This window comes from Brienomyrus brachyistius, unplaced genomic scaffold, assembly GCF_023856365.1.
Source record: "Brienomyrus brachyistius isolate T26 unplaced genomic scaffold, BBRACH_0.4 scaffold141, whole genome shotgun sequence".
Taxonomy (NCBI): domain Eukaryota; kingdom Metazoa; phylum Chordata; class Actinopteri; order Osteoglossiformes; family Mormyridae; genus Brienomyrus; species Brienomyrus brachyistius.
In genome coordinates, this window is record NW_026042416.1 from 112279 (window position 1) to 134559 (window position 22281).

Here is a 22281-nt window from a genome sequence, read left to right on the forward strand (position 1 = left end):
CATTAGTGTAAATGTGTAAAAAGCATTTCAAGCTGTGTGTGTGAGAGAGAGAGAGAGAGAGAGAGAGAGAGAGAGAGAGAGAGAGAGAGATTAGCCAGGCCAATAACGTTCCTCTTTTACTCAGAGTTTTTTGAGTGTGGTCTATTGACAGAGGGTACCACAGTTTTCTTGTGACTTTAGTTTTACTTTAGGGGAAGTTAATTTTCCTCTCCCAGATAATTGTCTTGCACATTGTACCATTAACCAATGCCTCCCACCCCTCCCATGCCAGTGTAGGTAAGACCAACCCTGCCCCCCCCCCCCCCCCCCCGGAAAAACCCTGACTCGCTTTGACCTTTTTCTCTCATGCTGGATGCTAGCGGTTTTTAACATACAGTGTTTTTTCTCGTGAATTCGCCCATTGGCTGACTGCCACACTGCCTGCGTCCTCCCCCACCCACGCCAGTACGTGACAGTATGTATCCCCCCCACCCCGGGTGATTCTCCAGGTCCTGTGTTTTTGATGGCGATTTGTCTCTTGTTGCGCCGTACAGCCTCTAGGTGGCAGAAACCCTGGTTTCTGATATATACCTGAATAAATTATGCAAATCGGGGTCAGGTTTACATGGGTCGGGTGCCAAACAATGCCAGTAGTGTGTGTGTGTGTGTGTGTGGGGGGGTGACTTCACAGGTGCTCTCCTGAAAATGTGTGTATATCATTGTTTTTAAATGGCACTTACTGAAAGCAGAGTGGGGTTCAGGGCAGCTTAATGATTTGCAAGGTGACCATGGGTCGTGTTTGGCCAAGGGGGCGCTAGTGTGTTGAGGAAAGGAACTTATTCTGGTCTTTGCAGGCTGTGCTAGAAACCCAAACCCACCCCCATGGCTGTATGTGGCTCCGCACTTTAAATGCTTCTTACCCCACCTCGTTTCCCATCTGCGCCCTACAACTTACAAATCCTTGCAATGTCACGTGCAAGGGGGCCCCCTACTGGCCAAGCAAGGCCCTACAGTCGCTGGTGCCCTTGGGGGTCCAGCCGTACAGTTTTTGCCAACAGCAGAGTTTACACTTTGACTAGTTATGTGCTGTTTAGTTATTTTGTTTTTAATTAAGGTGAACTTGCCTAAGTGACCCTGATCAGTTAAATAGGGTTTTTACCCACCCAACAAGCCTATCGAAAATGGACATACCAGTTAAACGGTAAACGATGTGAATCCCTTATCAGATTTTGATTTTATTCTGAATATTAAATGTCGTGTTTTAACTCAACCTTAAATAAATTAAAGTATCTCCATTTTAAAGAGCACTGTGACTGGATGAGAGAATTGTTTCGGCGTTGGCAAGTACCACCTTAGCGTACATTTATAGAAACGGCTGAAATATACTGGATAATTTTGCATAATTTTTATTTTGCCAAGCTTGAGTTTCTTCTGTGATTTCTGAAATCTAATAAAGGTTTTGATGCATATGCCTATTTGTATTGCACGAGTCAGTCATGCTGTTTAATAAGAATCATTTGTATTTATACAAACAATGATAAAAAAATTATTGTATTAAATGGCGTGTTTGATGATACTGCTGGTGACTCCGTGGCACTCTTTGAGCAACGTGTCCGTATCCTAATTTTCTACCTTCTGACACACAAATTCTCAGACTAAATGAGATTACTGCAGTCCCGTTGCCGGGGTAATGCAATTGTTTAGGTGGATGTCGCTGAATGCATTTCAGTGGGAGGTCCAGAAAGCCTGGGACGCGATTTGACGGGGTAGAAATTAGATGAACGGTTCTGTTGTACCTTGCAGATTTGTACCTTGCAGATTTCCCTCGATTTGCTTATTAGTTGCTGGAAATCAATATTTAAAAAAAAATGTGCGTTGAACATGCCTTTCCATCCCGATCCATGAACCCAGTTTTCCCAGATATCAGCAAAACAATGAGAAATTCTATATATAAAAAAAAAAATCAACATTTGATTAAGTTTTATTAATGCTTGCTTTCATGTTAAAAAATTTTGGTGCACAATTTAATTTTTTTTTTAACACACAACATTTGGTTGAAATTGTAACGTGGAACATCAAGTCTGGGGCGCAGTTAAGGGGGGGAGATTAGGACAGTAAAAAACTTGGAACATAACTGCATTGGTGTGGGTTTGTGGCCCAATATGATATGCATTCATGGGGCCCAAATTCTCTAGCAGAATCACAGCATAGATTTCTTTGTATATTTTTTAGGTTTAAAGGACTCTGGAGATTGAGATATTGTGTTTTTAAAGTTTCCTTGGACTCCCACAGTAAATTTTACAGAGCTGGGGTCTCCATAACTTTTGCTGTGCAATAAATTTTGCTGACTGGGAAAGGGGGGGGGGGTTCCCCAAGATTTTTGCCGGCTCGCCTACCCATCGGCTCACCTTGAAAATGCCCAAAATGCCACCTGGCTGTTCAGCCCTGCTATAAAGTTGCAGAAAGACACGACGTTGTACTGTGACCTTACGATGTTACAGATCCGAGAAATAGCATACTAAGCAGCACGTGTTTCCCTGCTGTGTTAAGGTGGGCCTTAGAAACCCATAACGCACTAATGCAGCTCTGGATGGTGGGCTATGCGTCAGTAATGCTGTCAGAGAAGATTCACTCATTAGTCTGATGTGAACTTAATCAGATTATGGGTCCTTTTTAGTCGCAGAATACAACATAATCCATGGCAAATGGACATCGGTGCCGTCTTTATGATGTTATGCTGACAGTGCCTTTAATCCCACCCCCCACCCCCCACCAATCCCTTTCCCAACTTCATGTTGTCTCTTAATCCTGTATGTTTCAGTAATATGAAGACGGAATTTCAGTATTCTCTGTTGCGGTTGTTTTATTTTTATCTCGCGAGTTTCATGCATTTTTAAGAACCGCGCAGAACATCAGTTAACTCTGTGCTGCTGGAATCCTGAGGATTGCCTTGATGGGTAGTGTAGGAGTTGAAGGATTTGCGTAGTCAGATTTAATTTTTTAAAAAGGAAATCTATTAAAAAGTAACATGCAAAGTAGTTTATTATTATTATTTTTTTTTTTTTTTACATAAGAATTTCAAGAGAAACTGAGAGCCTCGTTTTAATGGGCTTGTCTGGTAAAGTTAGTTTGACACTTGTACTGCATGTATTATTAAACATTTATCTATCCATCCATCCATCCATCCCGGCTCCGTCAACATGCAAACTTCAGTAATTCAAAACACTTAGTATTGAGCTTCCATTGTGAGCCTTAGCAGCCAATAAACAAACCGCCAATAATGAATATCACAGGCTTTGGTGATGGACACAGACTTCCAGACACGCCCCATATTCCTGACGCATTCCTCACCATGACCCTGTCTACTTCACATTCGCAGCCCAATATTTCATTCAAACTGGAGTTCGAAAGCTTGTTGGAGCCGAATGGACAATTTTAAAGACCAACATGGCAGAAAATTCAGTTCTGAAAGAAAGGAAGTTTCGATTTTTAATGAACTTATGAGATGCAGCAGAGATTCATCTTACCCTCAGTAATCTTTAGTTATAGCTTTCAGGGACTGGGATATAGATAATTTAGAAATGTGCTGCTTTTTAAAACACTAAGTAGGATTCCAATACTTTTCCAAGACACGGTATAATAGTATAATGTATTGTTGGTGCGCTGTGGGAGGGAGGTGCTGTCCTGGCAGGGGAGACAGGTGACTGAAACCTTTTGTAGCGATTTGTTCCGCCTGTCTGTTGGGCAGAATTTAGTTTGCTCTCTTTGTGCTTCCAGTAAATCTAGGTCCCGTTCCCATCATACCAGCAAGTCCGTGCAGGGTGGATCTCTGGCTAATCTCTTTTGTTGTTTGATTCCCTCCACGGAGGAAAAAAAAAAGAACTCGAGGTCACCTGCGGTTCCGAACCACATCTCCAGCAGGTCAGTGATCTCAGAGTAGCACATGCCGTTTATAAGCCAAAAGAAAAATGGTTGAAAAGTACGACACCTGTGTTATTCTATTTTGGTATTTAAGTGACAGAATTCCACTAAAGGTGAATTAAAAACTTGCTTAATTTATTGAGAAATGCTGAAGAAGTAAATGAACAAAGGATGAGAGAAGCTGCTGGAATCTGAAGCAGACATGATGCAGGTTCGAAACTGCACAGTTTTGATCTGGAATATGGGACACAATCCACATTATAAGCACTGAGCTAAATGCCAAGTTTTAAATGGCTATTTATCTATTACAACCATTGTTTCAGTGAAAGTTGTATGCAGATGTTTATTACTTAGTAATAAGGCAATATTTGGCTCAACTATGGTTTGTCTGTTACTAATGAAATAAACTTTTCCTATATATAGAGACACAGGACTTTTCTCACTTCTGATCTAAACCATAATTTAGTCTGTTCTTATTTAACATGACACTATAATAAAAATACATCCGAAGTTAAAAATCCTGGAAGACTGCGTCAAATAGAGCAGCAGAGCACCGCCCCCAAACAGCCTCTGTGGGGCAGCAGTGAGCTCAGAGTGCATCCCCCCCCCAGGAGGCAGTGTTAGGAAGAGCAGGCTGCTGTGGGACTTGCTGGTGACCCCAGGGACTTGGTCTTGCCGTTGTCCTCTAAGGCCTGGGCGAAAAGGGCAGGGTTACGGCTGGAGTGCCGCTGGCGTCTCACAAAGGGAAAGACACTGGGGCATGATGGGAAGGAGAACATGTTAGCGTTCCGCTAACACTTGTGGCACTGCCTTTTCTAAGTCAGCCATGTTGGAAAATCCTTGACTACCGTGGAATTACAAACAGAAACTGGAGAGCATCACAGGGGACGCAAAAGCAATTAACATTACAGAACTCTGTGTAGTCTTAGTGACGAAGCTAAGCTGAAGCCAGCAGTTCACACTAAGCCCAAAAATCCCTGGAATTAATCGTTAACAACCCCAGAAACAGAACCTGTGTGTATCCCACACCAATATGAGTCTTATCCCCTTATATAAAATACATGGAATATATTACAGAAAGACCCCTTTTATAGAAGATAATAGTTTTACCTTTTTTTGGTCTCTTGTGGTTCTATGGCTCTAGCCAGCATGTTTTTGTAGAGATCGGACTTTAAATAGCGGGCGTAGGAGTCCTGAGGGTGAGAGGAGAGGCCGAGAGCCCGTTTTAATGAAGCTGTCATCCACTTTCATGGCTGTGCACAGTTAATGCTCCTACCTTCTTCATCAGGAAATAGATGTGCATCTGGGCGTCATCCAGGACAAAACGATGTGGGCTTTTCATGCCCTGCAGGGTCTTCTCCATGGTCTTGCTGTCCACGTTTACCCACTTGCTGGCTCCCGGGGCCAGGAACTGCCTGGGGGGAAGGAAGTGATGAGCCTGAGCTTTGCAGTCCCACTGGGAGTAAGCAAGTGCCACATCAGGGCCTGCTCTAAATTCAACTGGGATGCAAACTGTCCCACTGGGCCACAAGGTCGCACTCACTTGTAGACCTCTTCCACCTTCTGCGGGATCGTAGCGCTCTCGCCGTGCCGGATGTCCTCACAGGCCTCCCAGAAACAGAGGTTCTCCACTGTGAATGAAACAGCGCATGCATCAGCTACCTGCAGGAGGCGCTCATCACGATGCCAATATGGAGGAGAATTGCCTTTCATAGAGGGATCATGATTATTAATTTAGCAGATGCTAGATCCTATTTTTTTTTTTTTTTGAGAGGGCAGGGTCAGTCAGTCCCTGGAGTAACTGATCGACGGCCCAATAGTGAGGTCACTCAGCTGACTCTGGGATTTGAGCTGATGACCTCCTGCAATGAATCCCAATCTGCTGAGTCACACACTGCCCAAATAGGCCCGCAGTGATCAAATAATGAATATGATTCTTACTTGCTGACGATGCCTCCATGAAGCTGATCTACTTGGGCGGGGGGGTCTACATGCTGCTCACCACTGAACTCCTTCTCCAGGTACTCCCTGAACTTGCACCGTCCCAGAGGGTCCCTAAGGAGCTCCTTGCAAGTCATCAAATATTCAGGTTCAATGCTGGCATATTCCAGCAAACTGGAGCTCGAAATGGTGACGAAATGATTATACGTCATTGAACCCTATAAGGAAATTCTCTTTTCATCTCCTCCATCTTGCTCTCCATAGGTGAGAGAAAGCTTGGTAGCAAAGGGCAGCTGCCCGTAGAGGCTCCCAGGAACCTGGGGGTTAAGGGCCTTGTTCAAGGACCCACAAGTGTGTTGAAGCCAGGCTTGAACCGGTGACCTTCTGATCAATATTAAGTAATTATTTGCAGTTAAATACAGTTCAATTCAGTTTAATAGTCAACCGGTTTCAATATTAGTTAGGCATCATTAATCCAGGATATGTGTGACTCTGAGATTTATGGTGAAAGATGGATGGGCAGATGGACGAAAGAACGAAATAACGAGGTTAGATTTTCACAAAGAGCAGTCCCCAGCATTTTTGTCAGAATTAACATGAAATAGATCCCCCCCCCCACCAATCAGAGGCACAGTATACAGAATACCCAGAGATATCCCCCAGTTAGGGACTAATGTGGACTGGTGTCGAACCAGTGGTCCCCCAGCTATGCTGGGACTGAGGCTGAATCACAGGTGTTGGGGGGGGGTAGGTGGGGGAGGCTGTTATCCAACCTTTCCAGGCAGATGGAGGACTTGACCCTCGAGCGGCCCAGGGATTTCCTGATGTGTTCAATCTGGTGTCGGGAGCCATGAAAAATCACACGGGGAATATAAGAGTCAGAAAAAAGGCACAGCATGGTACACATCCAAGCCCTGATAAGAGCCATGCTGTTGTACCTTTAAACAGAATTTGTCAATATCTGAGAGCCAACAAAAGAAAACGACAACACAGATGTAGATCCTTCCGAAGCAATTTTCTTATGACAGCATTCTTAAGAGCCCACTTAATCACCCTCTTTGGTTGTTCTTGGCAACCATCCCATCAGCTGAAATAGGTTCACTCTAAATTCTTTCAGGCTTACCTCTCTTTTGTAGTAGTCCGCGTTCTGTTCTGTAAAGAAGGAAGAAACAAAACCGTCTCTAAACATGATATAAGCCACATGTTTATGGGAGTTTTACTTGCGCAAAAATGTTCTGAGGGCACAAGGTTCATTGGTTCAGAGAGATAACCAATCAGACTGTAGAAGTGGTGGATACAGGCAACTAGAGGAGGGGGGGGGGTCAACCAATCAGATGTCTTGTTCCTGCCTCCTCTAGTTCCTTAGACCCACCTCCTCTACAATCTAATTGGTTATCTCTCTGAACCAATCATTTTTCCTTCTGCCCTCAGAACATTTTTGTGAGGGTAAAACTCCCACGAGCGAATCACATGCAAGGAATCAGACAGTAGGAATTCTGCTCACACTCAGCTCCTGGCTTTACTAAGCAGACATCCAGTCTAGAAACCATGAATAATATAGCACTATTACGAGTATGTATTGTGGGACTGCTGACGTACTTACGTTAGCATGGAAAACGAGAGCAGGAAGTGAGGAAGAAGTGAGACAGAAAGATGAGCACAACGAAGTGCTGTCACACTCACACACGAGCTTCCCTCGGATGCCCTCCCACCAAAAACACTGATTATCACTTCACTTCCTTGGGTAATTTGGGGGCCCAAGGCAACAGCCTATTCTGCCTATAGCTGCCATATATATATAGATATTAATATACATATTTTTTCTTCATGACTTTGATCTTATCTAGGCCCCGAGCGGCTCTCTTGTTTGCCCGGATCCGGTCCTGTGACTGACAGAGGCGATAAACAGCAGGTACTGGCATTACGGAAAAAATGTATATGCTTAATAAAAAGCTCAGACCAGCTGGACTCGGGAGTTGTGCCGGTTCCTTCGCTCAGGGCCTTGTTCTTGAACGCTGAATGTTCCCGGCTGCAGAAAATCAGAGGGTGAGAAATCCTTAGCTGAACTTCAGATGAAGAGTGAGCTCGTTTCTCTCAAGCAGACTGACGCCGGTCTAACGCTGCATTAATACCCCTTAGCACTACTGGTCACATTTCCCATGATGCCACTGGGTACAGCCCATGGCGACACTGCCCAGTAGGGGACAGTGTGACAGCTTTCCAAAAGGACCATTCGGTCCTGGAGGGCCAGTCGGTGACACAGTATCCATGATCAGGACTGGGGTACCCTGCTTTACAGAATAAACTAACCAAATGTCGATACTGAATGCAATCTGATTTAACATGGTTTCCTTAAATCCCAATTAAAGTGCTTCAGATCAGCTCAGGACTTAACAGCAGAGAGACTATTTGGCAAATTATTACGCTGCTATTTGCAATTACATCCATTATCTCTCCGCTAACATGCAGCATTAAGCCTGAGCCGCAGGAATAGAGGTCAGATAATGGATCCGGTATTCCGGAGGTGGGATCCTCTTCCAGCTCGTTTAAAAGGCCCAACAAGTGGGGGGGTGGTGGGGGGGGAGACGCAAACACAGCATGTCTGCATTTTAGCTTCAGGCCGTCTCCCAGTCCCTTCGCACTCCTCTCTCCCAGATCCAAGCATCACCAGTCTTAGCGATGCGTCTCGTGTTTCTCGGGCAAAGAGAAAGGAGGCAGGAAGCGGCCATTTTGTCATTTGCTGGTTTTAATCCCCCCCCCCCCCCCCAGCTTCCCCCGTCCACCTGGCCGTACCAGAGTGCAGAGCGTCCCTGCCTTTTAAACACGAGCAGCACCTGACTGGGGGGCCCTACGCTGCGTGGTTTTTGGCTCAACTGTGTTTCCGTCTAATTGGCGTCAAAACGGTGGGTTTCATCAATGAGGGTGGTGTGTGGCTGAGCGGGTTGGCAGTCGCCGCCTATGACTGGAAGGTTGCCGGTTTAAATCCCACAGTCAGCAGAGTGACATCACCACTGGACCCCTGAGAGAAGTCCCTAAACCCCCAACTGCTCTAGTCTCAATAAAAGGTACATCTGCAAAATAAGCTGAATTTAGGATGTGATCCGCAGCTGCGTGGCTGCCATTCCCACCTCCTGATGCCGCCCCGGATGGGGATAATGGCCCACATAAACGCTGATGCTTATTAGCCCTGAGAGATGCTGCGCACCCAGCAGAAAGGGGCCCTAGTGACGGCCGGGATTAAGCCAGATACACACCACACTCTGCTCCTGTCCCACACTTTCATTCTCCACTCTCCTGTGTTATTCATGAACTCCAAATTACACTCAGCGAGGGTGCAGTTGCTCATTCCCGCAGCCTGCTGTCCTGTCTGTCTTCTGAAAGCTCTCGTCCCACAGAACATAGGCTTCTTCCCAGCTAAGTAAATATTTCATGATCACACTGAAGCAGTAGTGGGTTATCAGGCCTGAAGTGATATATTCCTCCCCCACAAAGTATGCATGGAGACACTCTGTGTGTCTTACTTAACGAAGATAAAACTCCCCCCCCCCGTGAATTTTGCTGAGCTCAATGCTCTGGAGATGACGGAGATCGAAAATTATACCGGAAATGTTCCATATGTCCTTACAGATGTTTCCTTTGCCTTCCTTCATTGAACAAACCCGTTGTCGTGGGAGAGAACTGCACAACCCCCCAGCTCTCTGTGGGGGAATGGGACCCTGCCTATGCCTTCCTGCCAATCCTGCCAAGTTTCCCCTGTAAGTTGAAGGATCTCCTAACAGGCCTGCATGTAGATTAATGTCATACCCAGGACAAAGCAATTGCAGGTTAAGGCCCTTGCTGAAAGGCCCAACGGAGTAGAATCACTCTGGGCATTCACAGGATTTGAACCAACAACCTTCCACTTGCTTGCACAGATCCCTAGGCCCAGAGCCACCACTCTGCCCCACAACCTCAAAAAAATCCTAGAATCGCCCCCAGCCTGAGGCGATATTCGAGCTGCCAAGGTGCATTGAGTTCAGGTTTACCCAGTGTGTGCTTTACTCTAATCACAGCATACTGGGTTTTCGCCGGGGCAGATGTAGGGAGTCAGGGGTTTCGGGGGAGGTGCTTACTGGCGGTCTGTTGACGAGCCAGTAGGCCTGTTCCTGACATTCCAGCACGATGCGGTCCGCCTTGCGCCTCTGTTTGGCTGCCCTGGTAGGAGCAGAGCAGTCGATGGAGAGTCAGAAAGCATACTGGGTAATTAGCATATAGCGGTAATCACTGAACTGCAAGGTAGGGTTTTCATTTTTCTGTTTCCTTTTTCACTTAGAAATGGATTTCCGACTCTAGTGTTTAGGCTGAGGTCTGATTTAACAGATAGGAGGGAAATTATGACCACACACCATGTTACTTTTTAATTTAGGTAACATCATCATCCTCTTAATACGAGATTTATTCATCCATTCTCATCTGTCCCCTTGTGTGCATTTATGAAATTGATTTCATAGCTCGATGCGACAGTATTCCCGGGCTGGGGTGGGGTTTACCTGAGCTGCTCCTTCGCCTGCATCACCACGAAGTCCCAGGTGTGGTTGATCCGTTTGTGCAACATGTTGTAGCTGTCCTGCGGAGACGATGTTTAAATGCGACATTGCCAGGTCGCACGGCTGGCTGCGTTGCTGCATGGGTTCACGTTATGACTCACAGGCCGAACCCCTCCCAGGATATCAGCTGGCAGTGTCGGATTCACAAACCCTCTTACTGATGAGAACCTAAAATGCGTTGACCCTGACGCAACATGGCGGCAAGTTGGTGGATGTCTATGTGCGATCCTACTATGTGCATAATTGGTGGGAGGTTTTCTTACACAAAAATGTTCTGAGGGCAGAAGGAAAATGATTGGTTCGGATAGATAACCAATCAGATTGCAGAGGAGGCAGGACCAAGACATCTGATTGGTTGCTCCTGCCTCCTCTAGTTGCTCGGATCCACCTCATGTACAATCTAATTGGTTATCTCTCTGAACCAATCATTTTTCCTTCTACCCTCATAATATTTTGTGTAAGTAAAACTCCCATGAGCATTCAGCTATCACATGATCTCATCAAGCAATGCTTCAGACCAGCGAATAAGAATAGCATTGAAATGTACATAAATAAAAATTTTCTCTTACCTTTTCATAGTCTATCAGCTGCCCTTGCTTTCTGATATTCTTCTTAGTCAAATAAATCGCTTTAGAAGAGCAAAAGAAAGACATGGCAAGAAACTGTGTTTTTCTATTATTCTAGTAAAGGGAAGTAATGATGTAATAGGCGAGCACATGATTAATAATTGGTAATCACCATAATCTAGCTCGGAGGCTGGCCACTGCTGAGAGCTCCAGAAGTACGGAGTCTAGCAAAAAGGAGATGCTGTCATTTGAAACTATTCAGAAGCAGCGTGACAAAGGTGCTTTGTGATTTAACATGTCAGGGACAAGGCGGGTGGAAGGCATTTTGCTACTTTAACTGGCATTGGTTCTCATACATCAGTGTTTCCCAATCCGGTCCTCGGCGACACACAGATGATCCACGTTTTTGCTCCCTCCCAGCTCCCTACCAGACAGTCTACGTTTTTGCACCCTCTCAGCTCTGGAGCCCGGACCAGATTGAGAAATACTGTCCTACACGGTAATTCCGCAGTCTCTCCAACGAATAGTTTCGATATGCGTGCCCCCCCACATGGCCACCACCCTCTCGCGCTGCCCTCCATCTGAAGAAACCGTGGTTTTAGGTTACCTGGAAGCGATACGGCGTCTCGTCGGGCCGCAGGACGAGCGTCCTGGGGTCCTTTAGGGGGTAAATGTAGCCGTGCTTCACGATCAGATTCCCCACATGAAGTGCCTCTGAAAACACACAAAGTGGTCACTCATTTCCACGTAAACTACTCAAAGCTCAAACAAATCCACTACTCGTAGCCCAGATTTAGGCATAGTAATTCTCTAAATTTTTGTCAGTGGAATACAGTAGAACACACGATAACTAGAAACTGAGTAGGCATATTATATTTTATTTTACGGTATAGCAAGTAACTGGAAAAAACGTTGACATGGTGCACAGAATAAGCCGCGGGGATGGTGCATTCCTCATCGGAACTATAATTAATTACGAGTAATTGGGACTTTCCACTTTCCGGCTGCCTCCGCGGCCATTGGCAGTCAGGCGCTCCCGGGGGTTTCAGACCGGCGCAGCAACAGCGCTGCTAGGGGGAAGCCTAGTGTTTACAGGGAGGGGTAACTGCTTACCGGGGCAACAGGTTTTTTGCCCATTCAAGTCTGTTAATGCATCTGCCATCTACTGCCTAAAAGTCCCCTCCTTTCCATTCCGACTTCTTTTCCAATCTGGGCTGTAAATCAGGGAAATCTGCTCCCTTGCTATTTAAAACCTCATCTGCATCGCCCGGGAATTCAGGACAACAGCGTCTTGCAGAAGTGCATAATGAGGGAGACGGATAGCGATATTTCTCCAGGCATGACTGACTGCCTCTGGCTATCAGCGAAGTTTGCATCGGGACTATCAAACCGTACAGCTCAGCATGCGTAGCGGCGCGACTCGGGACTGGCCTACAGATTATTTGTACTAATAGCCTCTCAGCAGAAAGATAAATAATTCAGCAGATAAATTGACGCCAGGGGAAGAAAATCCCAAAAGCTTCAGGCGAATGGGGTGTCTATGTTATGGACAAGCTCAATTCTAACATTTATTAATTCACAGGCTCAGCAATATCAATGGAACAGAACATGCTTCTGTCAGACACGTGAATTGCATATGCTTACACATAAATGCAGCTAGGCTAATCTGTTGTATGGATGACAAATTCTATTACTTCATTTGTATTTATTATTCAAAAGACTCGTTTATTTCTGTTATTTTATTACAAAAAAAAAAAAAACCTGATGACGTCTTTCGCCAGCAGGGGCGCCATCGTCGTCACGAAGGGAAAAAAACAATCGATTAACCTCACATAAGAGCACCAGGTAACGCTTCCCTACATACTTCTCGGCCCTACCTTCTTCCATGATGGAGTACTTCTGAATTAGCCACTCCACGATATCATTTCCTGGGAAGGCATAGCGAGGAAGGCATCTAGTTAGAGTCGAGAAATGCATTAAGCCGTCATAAATCAAAAACGCTGAACTCGATAAATAAATTACATAAATAAATATGAGCGCAAGGAGATCGATGACAGTCTTAATGCACAGGATTCCCGAAGACCGCCGATGTATGGGCTTTCCTGTGAAGGGCTTAAATGACCATTAGGACCCGGCCCCCGGGACACTGCACGGCCGGGTGTAAGACAACCCGGGCGGCACGAAAAATTATTTTTAAAAAGTAAAATATGTATCGTGCACCTGTCATCGCATGTGGAATCACTGTGATTAACAGTCTTTGATTCTTCATCTTTATCCCCATGTCGGGATCTTGCATCGCCACAATGACTTGTTCAATCTGGGATAAGAAGAATAGTCAAAATCGTGAAATCAAGGTGACGACAGACATAGTGAAAACGTTCAACCTAGTAATATAATAATTGCTTAATGTGTGATTTGATATGTAATCGTTATATTCATCATTAAATCACCGGAGAGACACACTCATATATTTAGGCATATATATAAGTAAACTACAAGGTTTTTCCTCTGACTATCTTAACTGCACGTCAAAGACGTTATCGGATATTCCCGACTACAGACTTTCGGTTTGATCATTTATTCGCGTTATTAATTCGGCTCCTGATTACATTAAACTAAACATGCTCAGATTGTTACAACCTTTGCTTGTCGGTTATTTTTGGGATCTTTCTGGATGGGCTCAAGGCGGGGTCTGTAAGCACAAGCAAACTGCCAGCACTTTTGTTTTACATGAAAATAGTTTGATGTCGGCCTATTGCGTTATTGTCTGGCTATAATTTGGAGGCAATATTAAACAATAGGCCCATATATTGTAAATATACATGTTGTGTTGTTTTGTTGTTATCACAAACGTATAGCCTGATCATAAATTTCATGGATACCTGGATGTTGTATGTTCCATTATATTTATGAATGAATGATTTATGTGAAGTCTGGCTTAGATTCGAGAATTAATCATATAGATTAAAAAAAGTTTTCATTTAAAACTTATCTCATATAATAAAATCCTCGTCCGAACGAACATATGTCAGAATGAAAAAACATTTAAATTATTTTTGTGATGCATCAGTATCAATAGCTACAACGTCATAACAGATATAGATATAATGCGGTTCATACTTTTGAAGTTGATGCGTATCTCCCGAAAAAAATCAACTCCAGAAGAGTCCGCGTCTGTAAATGCCTGAACTTCGGAATCGATCCTACCTTTGTTAGGCGCGGCATCTGTGTCTTGCAGCTGTTCCCTTGGATAAAGATGTTAATTGTCATGCTTACAGCATCTCGATCTCCGGCGTTTGTGAAGTTGGGATTGATGCTGTCCTGTGTTTTTTTTTTCCTTCCACACTTAAGCTCTGCTTGTTACTGCCCCATAGCGGAGCGCAAGTGAAACGGACTACCGGAGATTTGCACTGTTTTTCTGTTAGTGTGTATAATCAAAATATGACTCAGTTTGGCCAGTTAGAAAAATATGATAATAGAAAAGTATTCTTTTCCTCTCACTTTTTTTTCTTGATTTAATTACCGACTTCACGTACTTACACTGTGTCCCGTTGCACGATGTAATATTGCGAAACTATGATTTTGTGGCAGTGTTTTGTAAAGGAATTTTACGTTTAATCATCGTCTTAGTATAAAGCTATATGGTTGTTCTGGTATCAGTGGACGTACATTATGTATTTTTTCTTCTCTTGAGCACCATGGTCATGACATGAAGCTCAGTCATTGATTACTCGCAAATGTTAGTAGTCATCCGCTGTTTATCTTGAAGATGTAAAAGTAGTGCGCGTACATCTCCTCGTTAGTATAGTGGTGAGTATCCCCGCCTGTCACGCGGGAGACCGGGGTTCGATTCCCCGACGGGGAGAGTCTGCATCTTTTTGCCTCGGTCTCAAAAGGCACCAAGCTAGAACCGGCCCCGTGTTAATGGAAACGGGGCTTGTGACTTGTACTCATGCATAATATTCTGCGGGTCGCTCAGCAGCGCAGCATATGAAACTAGACTCGGATTGTAAGTGTGTGGTTTTGATAATTGATGTATGGATGGATGGATCCTTAATAAGAGATATAAACAATAAGGTCCAGTCGCCAACTAATCATGTAAAATACGTCATAAACTCATGGTTGTTAAACCCAGAATAAAAATGAAGACGTATAACTAGGAAAGTCAACTTGCACATTTCAATTTTGGTTCGATATAATCACGTTGTCCTTAACCCTCCAGTGCAGGAGGGGACGGTAATGCGCATCGAATGTTTCCGAACCTGTGTGTGATACAACCGAGGAAGAGCCGATGACTTCGGGGGAGGAGGGGCAGGCGACTCGGAAGAAAAAGCAGCAGAACCCAATGCAGCCTGTAGCCCATTCAAAGGCCTACTGTTGGACCTCTGCTTATTTTGCAATACGTCTTTAGTACGGACTGAAAAATGTCCGATTTCGATGAGTTTGAGAAGCAGTTAAGCGAAAATCGGCAAGGTAAGTTTGGCTTTGAAGATCGGTGTATGCTCCCTGTTTTAGGGTAATAAAGTGGCCGGCGTGTCCTAGCGCCGAGGATGGTGCGGAGGGCACTTCTGCTGGTTCCGAAAAGAAAAGCGCGGCTGGGAAATCGGTGCCTTTTATCCGAGCGCTCGCCGATTCTGAAACCTGCCCGATTCTTCTTCTCCCAGCTGCCGCAGGATCCCCGAAAACTGACCGCTTTGGTAAATCAGTGACATTCTTTGCTTGGCATTGTTATAGAGATCGCTAGGCCTGCATCCATCAGTGCCCGGCGTACATAACATGGACATTTCAATGAAACGTTATTGGGGTGCACTCGATGTGAAAGCCTGCGGTTTTATTTATTTAATTATTTACCATTATACACTTGGATCATAAATTGCGACCCGCGTATTTTCATTCGCAGTAACACACTATGCATGGATGTTTGTTGCAAGCGTTATATTTTCAAGATCACGTTTAAAGTTTTATGCAAATAAAAACGACCGCGACCACTTGATTTAAAGTCCGCACTTAATAACAGTGTTAGTTACTTGGTTTTTAAATACTACGACGAGTTTTCTATATAATGATATGATTTTGTCTCTTTCCGATGCACAATAGCCTTTCCCTTGGGTCCGAAATGCTGGCCCTGTCATCCGTACAGAATAAGTCTTTCTCACACGATCGCCGTTTCTTCATGATGTATAGACTCTAAAAATCAGCCGCGTTCCCTGGAATCATAACAACTGCTTTTAGGTCGTTATTGCAAAGTCTTGCACCTGTATCTACCTTTACAGCGGATAGCAGTAACTAACAATGATGTACAGTTATATAACAATACACATATAACTTCATTAAAGTGCAGAGAATCCAGTAAACTGAATAAACTTAAGCCATACTAACGCAACTGAAATATACAACATGCATTACAACGGAGTCGAAAGTAGGATTGATTTATGTACCTATCAAATGGCAATCTTGTCATATCAGCTCCTTATCACTAAATCACTAAAATGTCATTCGAAACGACCTGATTCGGCTAGACGAGCACTAAGTGCCGCCGTGTTTGATAAACTAGCAGTTCCAGTCATTCATATCTGCGCTCTGACTATGCCTGCGATTGCGGTAATTGGTTATTACCGATTTACGTAAGATGCATTGGCCGCTCCGTGTCTGTACTTTTGCAGCGGTGCATTACCGTAACGCTGTTATAACTGATGCATGAAGCTGATTCCTCGAGCAGCACCTGCGTTTAAATGCTTCACTGAAAACTGCACCTTCAGGGATTTATTTAAGCTTCTATATGAAGGACCTGCTGGGATAGAAAGGTGATATTTTATTGCTAGTTTAATAAAGTGCTGTCTGTCAGATTGAAACGATATTAATTACCCATCCATCGTCCAACCAGTTATCTTAGTCAGGCTCCCCTGGAGCCTATTCCAGGCAAATTCCCCATACAGAGAGCAGAGGCAAAATTCAGGCCTCCAGACTCGGAGGCGTGAGGCAACTGTACTCACCACTGTGCTCCTATATCATTAATTAGTCTGGTTATGTTTTTATTGTTTCACAACAGACTGACATTCAAGGGGATGTCCTTGTGCCCTTGAAATTATTAGCCATTGAGAGATGGGTGTGTTTGTTTCAGGAGGGTGTGATTGAATATGTGAATTGAATGGAGGTGCTTCATTCTGGTGAGGAAACTGGGGAGTTAGACCCCGTACCACATCTTGGTCTCCGTAAGTGACTTTTAAGGCATAGCGCTGGGTCAGTCAGCATCCAGCACCCCAGGGAAGTTGGTAATATGATTACTCTGTGACTCATGGGCTTCAAACCCACAACCATCCGGACACACATTCATAATCCCTCTGAGTTACACATCTTGGATTTATCGAAATGGATGGTAGGGGGGCAGTCATGTCGCTCCGCCCACCGTCTCACTGGTACCACGGTGTCGTCCCCCAGAGCGGGAGAAGGAGCGACACAAGAAGCGTAGCCGCAGCCGGTCTCTGAGCCGTGGCGAGAAGCACCGCCGCTGGAGCAAGGACTCCAGGGGGCGGAGTCACGAGAAGCGCAGCAGCAGCCGCGACCGCAAGGGTCGTGACCGACGGAGCAGCTCACGCGAGCACAAGAAGCACAGGTACCCCCCCTCACGGTCCCGGTTATAGGCACTGAAGCTGATATCTAGCATGGTTTGAGGCCTCTTAACAAGTTTCTTTCACAATCAACCAATTGGTTTCTTCGTGGTGGGAAGGGGGACTGTACCCATATTAAATTTTAACTGGCGTTTATAAGTAGCCCCCGCCATAGCGATGGGACCTCAAAGCCAGCCTAAAAAGTGGCGCATGGTCACACCCTCATGACCTTAAACTGCCTGCGATCCAAAGTTAAATGTAAACATTCTGCCATCTGTTTGTTTTTGCCAGATTCTGAGTGTTTACACTGTATTGTTTGGGGAAAACAACCTTCTGTTTTGTGTTTGGGCAGCTACTCTCCTCGGAGAAGCCGTAAGAAAAGGACATACAAGTACTGGGATGTTCCCCCTCCGGGATTCGAGCACATCACCCCCATGCAGTACAAGGCAATGCAAGGTTTGGATGCGACGCTTCCATGTGTGCTAGTTCAGTATTGCAAGGTTATGGTATATTGGTTGCAATGAAAGCATTTATTCTGGAGTGCCCTCCTCCCCCCTGCTGGTCAAAGAGGGAATAACACTTGGGATGATTTCAGACAGTGTGAAGAGAGCTTAAACCTAGGGGTTAGAAGCAAATGAAGGCGACGATCCGGATGTTCTGGCCGTCCCTGGTTGGGGTCTTGAAGCCCTTTCTCCTCCCCACAGCTGCAGGGCAGATCCCCACGATAGCTTTACTGGCAACATCCACCACCAGCGGCGTGGCAGTGACGCCCACCCAGGTGCCGATGGTCGGCAGCCAGATGACCCGGCAGGCCAGGCGGCTTTATGTCGGCAACATCCCCTTCGGCCTGACGGAGGTGAGTCCAGGCAAAGTCCCGCGTTGCCTTCTGTCATGCATACTGGTGTCATGTGTAGCTCAGTGAGTTAGGACACTGAGCCGGTCACAAGAAGGTTGTTGGTTCAAATCCCTTGGGCAGCAGAGTGATTTCACCATTGGGCCCCCGAGCGCAGCCCTTAAGCACTATTTGCTCTAGGAACTGTCTGGTCCTGCTTCTTCAATGAAATGTATGTTGCTTTGGATGAAAGTGTCCGCAAAATAAATAGATAAATGTACTAGACTTGTCAGTCATTTTTTTTCTCGTTTGCCTGTTTTGATGTCTTCAGACGTCTGCCTGTCTTCATTCAGTGTGTCTGCCTGTCTTTTTAGGAGGCCATGGCGGATTTCTTCAATACCCAGATGCGATTGGCTGGCTTATGTCAAGGTCCCACCAATCCCGTCCTCGCTGTTCAGATAAACCAGGACAAGAACTTTGCCTTCCTTGAAGTAAGAGTCTTTCCTGCCTAATGGCTGCTGTGTCCAGGCGGAGACCGCAGCCTTCCCTGATTAACGACGTTCTTCGTTCTGCCCTAGTTTCGGTCCGTGGATGAGACCACGCAGGCAATGGCCTTCGACGGCATCATTTTCCAGGGTCAGTCGTTAAAAATCAGGCGGCCCCACGACTATCGCCCCCTGCCTGGCATCTCAGAGCAGCCCGCCTTCCACGTACCAGGTCCGTTTTGCTTGTCGCCGTCATAACCTTAATCTTTATTTACCTTTGAAGAGCCGATCGGCAAGGCCAGTTTTTTGTACTCGTTACGGACTGACTGTCCTTCGCAAGCTGCGGATGTCTTGTCATATAAAGAGGGAGACTTTCACTTTTATTTACTTAATGTTGTAAATATTTAGCAGACAGTTTTATCCAAAGTGAAGAATGTTTTTTTTTTTTTTTTTTTTTGAGAAATCAGGGTCAGCCTGTCCCTAGAGCAAACTCGCCGGCCCAGTGGTGTGATCACCAGTGATGTGAACCAGTGATCTTCTGATGATAACGCTGGCATCCTAACCAGCTGAGCCACACACACACACACACAGCTCAGTCACTCACTTCTTACTGTTAACATAGGGGTGTTGTGTGGCTCTGTGATGTTTGCCCATGAAAAGAAGGTTGCTGGTTGGCAGGGTTGGCAGAGTGATTTCACCACTGGGCCCTTGAGCAAGGACCCTAACCCCCAAATTGTTCTAGGGTTGCTGGCTCCTATTCTAGTTAAAAATTCTGGACACACCTACTGAAAATGACTTGTTTTTCAGCAAGATAATGACCCAAAGCCCACCTTGAAGGTTATGCAAGTAGCTTATTACCTTGTGAACTAGGAAAGAGATGGTCCCCACAGCCCCCCAACCTAAACTCTATAGAGCTGGTTTGGGATCAGTTGGATGAGAGTAAGAGTAAGGTAGCCAGCTTGCGCGCAGAACTTGTGGAAACTCGAGGACTGTTGGAGAAACGGTCCAGGTGGGTACATATGTTAGCTGGTTGAGTCCGCAATGCTGTCATCGAAGCCAATGGCTCCTATTTTGAAGAGACAAAAATTTTGTCTTTGCAGTACTTCATATGCATAACTTCCATGCCCAAAGGCCTTTTACTATAAGGTGAATAACAGCTAAAATAGAGACAAATGCATTAAGAGCAGGTGTGTCCATACTTTTGACTGGTGCTGCATGTGTCAGCATCTCCCATGGAGAGCAAGATGGGAGAGACAAAAAACAGTCGTCAAACTGCCCCAGTATTTAGGTATTTTTTTGCTGGAGTTACATTTATCTGATATTATATAGGAGATAACGACGTCATACTGATTTGAAGTTGGCTTATTTCACTCGCGCCGTTTGCTCGTGGTCATTATCCGGCATGTTGACGGTTTGCTGTGATCGGCCGGCTTTGGGCGCCGTGCCGCTCTGTCTGCAGGGGTCGTCTCCACCGTGGTTCCAGACTCGCCACACAAGCTCTTTGTCGGAGGCCTGCCCAACTATCTCAGTGACGATCAGGTACCCCGCCCTCAGTCTCTGTCGCCGGGGAGCCGACCCACAACCCTCCTGTGTTTCTGTCCCACTGCTGCACGTGGAACTCAAGCAGGCATGCACACACACGCACACGCACGCACGCACGCACGCGCACGCACATACATACATAAAATAAACACTCGTCTCTGTGTAACTGATTAGTAGGAAAAGAAAGCCTGTCAAAGTTACCTCACCGCTTAAAATTCATTACAAGATACTGGGGGGTCAAATGTCAGCATCATGTTTAAAGCTAGCTGCTGAAAATAGCCGCACATTTGAGGTTTTTTTTTTTTTTTTTTTTAAAGATATTCATGGGATTTATTAAACATTTATTAGACATGTAGGTAATGAGTTGACAGTTACATTACGCTCATTGTTTATCCAGCTGTAAATTATGAAGATATTGAGACCCCGCTAATGTAAAAGGTACGTTTCCCAAAACCTCATGTTATCGACTTGCATAGTTGGAACCATTCAGTTGTTATCTAATGTTGTTAGCAAATAACCTTATTAGCAACAAAGGCTTTGGGAAACGTGCCTTACAGCTGGCGGCTTGCCAAACCAGTCACGTAGCCAGTCCCTGTGCTGCCTGTTGCTGGGTACCCTGGAATATTTGTATATCGGGTTAATTGCTGAGTGTTAGTCGGATGAATCAGCCGCGTCGTTTTGCTGCATGAAAATTTAAAATCGAGTCATCTGCGCGTCACCTAACTGACGAATACCTCCACATTGCCGTACACCTGTGTTTGCCCAATCCCAGTCCTCGGGGAACCGCCGACTGTCCACATTTTCGCTCCCTCCTAGCTCCCAGCCAATCAGGAACACCGAATACCTGGTACAGGTGTGCTGAGAGGAAGCAAAAACGTGGACTGACCGGGGGGGTACCCCCGAGGACTGGGCTGGGAAACACTACCATAGACTGTGCTTGAAATGTGGGGGAGATCGACCAAGTCCCCAAACGCTTCAGTATTCGCAGACGTGCCGTGTCTCACGTCCATGTCCGCACACTGAGAACGATGACTTCACATCCCGTTAACAGCGATGGGGAGCTGCGGAAGAATCGTTCCCTACATTGCTGTGTCGCTCGAAAGGCAGAAAATACTTCGGACCTTTTTCCCGGTGAACGATTATCAGCTTCACTGGAGTTTTCACATCGTGCCCCATGCCCTATTCTGTTATGACGTCAGTGATGGATAATATTACCATAACAACATGCACAGATGAGGTCGTCTTACTCTGAAAGTGTTGAAAGGGTCACATTTTAGACATTTTCTACTTCTCATTAGCATCTTTTATGATTTTTTTTTTTTCTTCCTATATCGCCACCCCACTGAAATCGGCCCATTATAGACATAATCCATACAGGCATTTAATAGTTTACCTATTTATTTTGCAAAAGTTAATCGCAAAACGTTTTGCGTCCACCCCTGCATTGTAACATTTTGAGCTCCGGTGTCCCACTCACTTTAGCCTAAACTGTTAAAAATGGCAAGACTCAGCCCACAAGATAGTGATCGCGGTTTCAGTGAAAGGTAAGTGAGAAGTGCAGTCAGTTTGTTTTTCTTTGATTTTTTTCCTCCTTTTCGGATTGTCATCGTAATCTTTCTTATCCAGTGTGAGTCACATGTAATCCAAGTCAAGAGGAAGGCTGTACCAAAGCAGCACTGGGGGGAGAGAGTTTGAATCCAGCAGAACTGTTAATGTATTTCACGTCAAAGCCAGTAAATGTGCCATAGACAGGTGAAATGGAAACCGCTGCTTGTATCCTGGTGTTTACATTTTTTTTGCAGTCCCTGCTACCGCTTTGAT

The 22281-nt window shown here is 45.3% G+C and overlaps 1 non-coding gene across 1 annotated transcript; it reads left to right on the forward strand.

Moving 5' to 3' along the window:
* The first annotated feature begins 14786 nt into the window (after positions 1-14786).
* On the forward strand, positions 14787-14858 carry trnad-guc (transfer RNA aspartic acid (anticodon GUC)). Its single transcript has one exon. It is a non-coding gene; the product is annotated as a tRNA-Asp (tRNA).
* The last annotated feature ends 7423 nt before the right edge of the window (positions 14859-22281 follow it).